Source organism: Palaemon carinicauda, chromosome 43 (genome assembly GCF_036898095.1).
Source record: "Palaemon carinicauda isolate YSFRI2023 chromosome 43, ASM3689809v2, whole genome shotgun sequence".
In the NCBI taxonomy this organism is placed as follows: domain Eukaryota; kingdom Metazoa; phylum Arthropoda; class Malacostraca; order Decapoda; family Palaemonidae; genus Palaemon; species Palaemon carinicauda.
The window spans coordinates 250,379-255,663 of NC_090767.1; the positions used below are offsets into that span (position 1 = coordinate 250,379).

General features: G+C 36.3%; 1 pseudogene; it reads right to left on the reverse strand.

The window, feature by feature from the left end:
* Positions 1 to 261: 261 nt before the first annotated feature.
* LOC137633578 (zinc finger protein 888-like) lies at positions 262 to 5,279 on the reverse strand (annotated as a pseudogene).
* Positions 5,280 to 5,285: the final 6 nt, after the last annotated feature.

Genomic DNA, 5,285 nt, shown 5'->3' on the forward strand with positions numbered 1-5,285 from the left:
CCCTACATTATTACAAAAGAATCATAATAAAATCTAACTTTCACCCAATTGCCCCTGTGACTTCAGAGCTCCATGCCTTATGCTCTTCTTCTTCTTTGAAATTTCATTTGTTAACTGCCAATGTTTAAGATTTAGAAGTAAATATCTCAAATTCTAACTACTTTCTGTTTTGAGACCTGTCCATTTAATAATATTGAAGTGTGAAAGTATGAATGAAATATGGAAATTATAGAAATAATTTATTCAATCATTAAATGCAAGTTAAAAATACAATACCTCAAATTAACAATTACTTGTTATATTATAAGAATATTACAAAATACGTTTCAATTACATACATATAAGGATGAAAAAACTAGGAGAAATATTCAAAGTCAATTTACAACTTCACCGACACAAAAACCTTCCCTTTTGTTTATAGTCTAATTTGACAGAAATATCAATCTAAGAAGAACTTCAAAGTAAGGTAACATTTTGCACTTAGGAATTTTGAACATTCCCTCAGAATTCAAACTGAAAAAGAACCTTTCTATCAACAAGGACACCATCAGGTAAGAAAATCGAAGCCAAAGTTTGACAGATTATCAATGTGCAAGAAGAGGATACAAAAGTCAACTCTGTGAGTTTTGCACCGCTAGCTCTGGCACAGTCTGATCCAAGACAGTCATCAAGTCAAAGATGGTTGGGTTGGCTGGTAAGATCATTGATTAGTTTGAAAGGTATGAAGAGATGATCGTGAGCAGAATCATACTGAAGAAATACATCACAACGTGAATTTTATGAAAGGGTCTGTGGAAGGGGAAAGATATCTTGACTGCTAATTTCTGGTAAGAGAGAATGTCAAGCTGTACTCTTTACATAAACTTTTGACATAATCATTGCTACTAAGAATTTGCAATTACTGTATTCCCTGTGTCATAAGACGCTCCCTTAAATTAGCAAAGAAGTTTTGGGAAAAAAAGAGAAATTGAGGATTTTACAAGTTATCTTAACAGCAATTCCTAGACAGTGACTCTAGTGAGATTTTTGTCTGGTACAGTAAATTTTCATAATTTGAAATGTTCAAGTTGATATTGATTAGCTGCACGCCGGTTATTCCAATTTTATTACGTATTCATATAAGAACCCACTAAACCAGACGTAGTTGCCACCACAACTACGCGTTTAGTGTTTGGTGCTTCAAGTGTTGTTTACATTAAAAGTGTTGTCAAATGTTCCTTATCAAATTTTAGTTAGTAAGTAAAATTCAGTAATATATTCAAAATTCCTCATATAATCATTGGACAAATAAGTCTCTACAAATTCTCCTATGAGAAATATTTTTGCTAATGTATGTGATTCTAGGTCTAGTTATTTTTCTGCTAACTTGGTAACACTGCATTCAACTAACAGTAAGAAGTTTTTTCCAAGGTTGAATTCAGCAACAGATTCCAAATCAAAATATTGCTTCATTATAAAATATAAAAAATTATGAGAAAATAACAAATACTGCATAAATAGCTTATATGTCATAGAGTCGTCTGCTACAAGACCACTAGTTGGCTTGTTTGCTCGTAGAAGGGGGATGGCGAGTCATCAGCTGATTACCAAAACCAACAAACAACTTGCTACTGTACAGTACTTCATTAAATGAAGTTCAAAATAAAGATAGATCCATTTATCACATATGAATGATAAATGTAAGTTTATATTTCATGTCAGGTGAGTGCGAGTGTCTGTCATTTGGTTGGGTGCTTCAGGGTTGTCAAACTCCACTATACAAATTTTTCTTAGTGTTAAGACCTGGGTGAGTTTTGGGGGCACTTTTCTGGAATAAAGGTGCGTCATATGACATAGGAAATATGGTGTGTTAGGTCTATGGAGAACTAAGACTACATCCTATTGAAGCAGTGACCTAGATTGGCCTTAATCTCCTTACAATACTCTAGAAAAAAAGACTAACAAAATTGCCTAAATACCAGCAATTGACTGACATATCCTGGGACCAGGGAATTTTGTCTTGAAATTTGTCTTGCTATTTATAATTAACCTCATGGTCTCTTTGACTTGTGTTTGGATTTAAGATACAAATGTGAGGGGGTGGAGGAGGAGGAAAAATGGTTATTCAACTTCTGAAGATACAATATGCAGGATTGGGAAATGAAGCACATGGTACAGGTGGCCAATTGCAAGCACGACAGGAGAGAATCATCATAGCAAATGCTGCGGTCTTTCTTGGGGGCCATCCGTAAGGAGGTGGGCAATTTTTCAGACTGTAAACACAAGACTGCTCTCTTGAAGAGAGGTAGGTCAAAGTGGCAAATTCCACAGCATTCTCTTCTTAAAAAAAGAAAAAAAAACACGATTTCCCCATTTCCTTACAAATTTTCTCTGGCACAAATCTTCCTATGCTTTTAAAGAAGTGCTCTCCAGGGAAATGTCATATCACAGACACTGCACTTAAAGGGCTTCTCCTGCTTTGTCTTAATGCCTTAATTGGCTCTACTTTATATTAGTGATGCAATTGACCCCAACACTGGGTCTACGGTTGCACCTCTACACTCCACTGGCCTTGTATCCGAGGGCTCTTTTCAAGATGGTCACTGTTACCTTGATGGCAGCAATCTGCTCCTCAATTATGCTTGGGCAACTTGGTATCCCCTGAAGGTATTGTCTCAGGCTTTTCTTCATAAGTCCTGCTGCCCCCACCACCACAGGTATTACTTCTATTTCTTTCAGTTCACAAGTATTTTTCAGATCGTTCTTCAGTTCTTCATATTTTGTTATTCTCTGCCTCTCAGCTCTGTTGAGGCCGAAATCACTGAGTACTATCACATCTATATTCTTTGCTGTTTTTTCTTCTTTATTTCAGATCAAAATATCAGGTCTTATAGCACCTCCTTCTAGATATCTTCCTGTCGGGATCATCTCATCATAAATGATGGTAATGTATCTATTGGTGGAAACTGGATCTGGTTCATGCTTCCATACCTTATCTTTTACTTCAATTTTGTATTCTTTACATATTTTCCAATGTATATATTTACATATCTCACTGTGATGAGCTGTGTAGTGACCAATCTGCAAATTAGAGTCTGGCAGGCTGAAACCAGATAACCAACACTCTCAACTGCTGCATGACAAAACCTACACTGGTCGTTTCCTGATATGCCCATCATTTTCTTGAAGCTGTTTGTTGAGAGTCCTTGGTCTTGGGTTCCTATCATCATCCTTTCTCCCTCAAAACCCATTATGAATTTTATGATGCCTTGAGAGATAACTTTTCCGAGTAAATGCTTTGTCACGGACATTACACTTGAATGGTTTCTCCCCACTGTGAATTCTAAAATGTCTAGCAAAGGTACCTTTCGCATGAAATGCTTTTTCACAGACATTACATTTGAATGGTCTCTCTCCAGTGTGAATTCTAGAATGTATTGCAATAGCAGTTTTCGTACGAAATGCTTTATCATAGACACTGCACTTGAATGGTTTCTCCCCGGTGTGAGTTCTAGAATGTGTTACAATTTGAAATTTCGTACGAAATGCTTTATCACAGACACTGCACTTGAATGGTTTCTCCCCGGTGTGAATTCTAGAATGTGTTGCAAGATGAATTTTCGTACGAAATGCTTTATCACAGACACTGCACTTGAATGGTTTCTCCCCTGTGTGAATTCTAGAATGAGTTGCAAGAGTACTTTTCAAATGAAATGCTTTGTCACAGACATTACACTTGAATGGTTTTTCCCAGTGTGAATTCTAGAATGTGTTGCAAGATGACTTTTCCTATTAAATGCTATGTCACAGACATTAAACTTGAATGGTTTTTCCCCAGTGTGAATTCTAGAATGTGTTGCAAGATGAATTTTCGTACGAAATGTTTTATAACAGACACTGCACGTAAATGGTTTCTCCCCGGTGTGAATTCTAGAATGTGTTGCAAGATGAATTTTCCTACAAAATGCTTTATTACAGACACTGCACTTGAATGGTTTCTTCCCGGTGTGAATTCTAGAATGTGTTGCAAGAATACTTTTCAAATGAAATGCTTTGTCACGGACATTACACTTGAATGGTTTCTCTCCGGTGTGATTTCTAAAATGTGTTGTAAGACAACTTTTTGTTTGAAATGCTTTGTCGCAGACACTGCACTTGAATGGTTTCTCCCTGGTGTGAATTCTAAAATGTCTTGCAAGTTGACTTTTAAAATGAAATGCTTTGTCACAGACACTGCACTTGAATGGTTTCTCCCCGGTGTGAGTTCTAGAATGTGTTACAAGACATTTTTTTTTATGAAATGCTTTGTCACAGATATTACAATTGAATGGTTTCTCCCCAGAGTGAATTTTAGAATGCGTAGCAAGAATACTTTTCAAATGAAATGCTTTGTCACAGGCATTTTACTTAAATGGTTTCTCCTCGGTGAGATTTCTAAAATGTGTTGCAAAATAACTTTTTGTACGAAATGCTTTGTCACAGACACTGCACTTGAATGGTTTCTACCCAGTGTGAATTCTAAAATGTGTTGCAAGTTGACTTTTCAAATGAAATGCTTTGTCACAGACAGTGCACTTGAATGGTTTCTCCCCAGTGTGAATTCTAGAATGTGTTGCAAGATTACCTTTCATATGAAATGCTTTGTCACATACACTACACTTGAATGGTTTCTCCCTGGTGTGAATTTTGAAATGTGTTGCAAGATATCTTTTTGTTTTAAATGCTTTGTCACAGACACTACATTTGAATGGTTTCCCCCTCGTGTGAATTCTAGAATGTGTTACAAGAATATTTTTCAAATGAAATGCTTTATCACAGACACTGCACTTGAATGGTTTCTCCTTAATGTGAATTCTAAAATGTGTTGCAAGATAACTTTTTGTATTAAATGCTTTGTCACAGACACTGCACTTGAATGGTTTTTCCCCCGTGTGGATTCTGGAATGTGTTGCAAGATGACTTTTCGTACGAAATGCTTTGTCACAGACACAGCACTTGAATGGTTTCTCCCCGGTGTGAATTCTAGAATGTATTGCAAGAGGACTTTTCAAATTAAATGCTTTGTCACAGACACTGCACTTGAATGGTTTTTCCCCGGTGTGAATTCTAGAATGTGTTGCAAGATGACTTTTCGTATGAAATGCTTTGTCACAGACACTGCACTTGAATGGTTTCTCCCCGGTGTGAGTTCTAGAATGTGTTACAAGATATCTTTTTCTATGAAATGCTTTGTCACAGACACTGCACTTGAATGACTTTATCCTATTGTGAGTTTCATAATGTACTTTAAGATCAATTTCATTAGA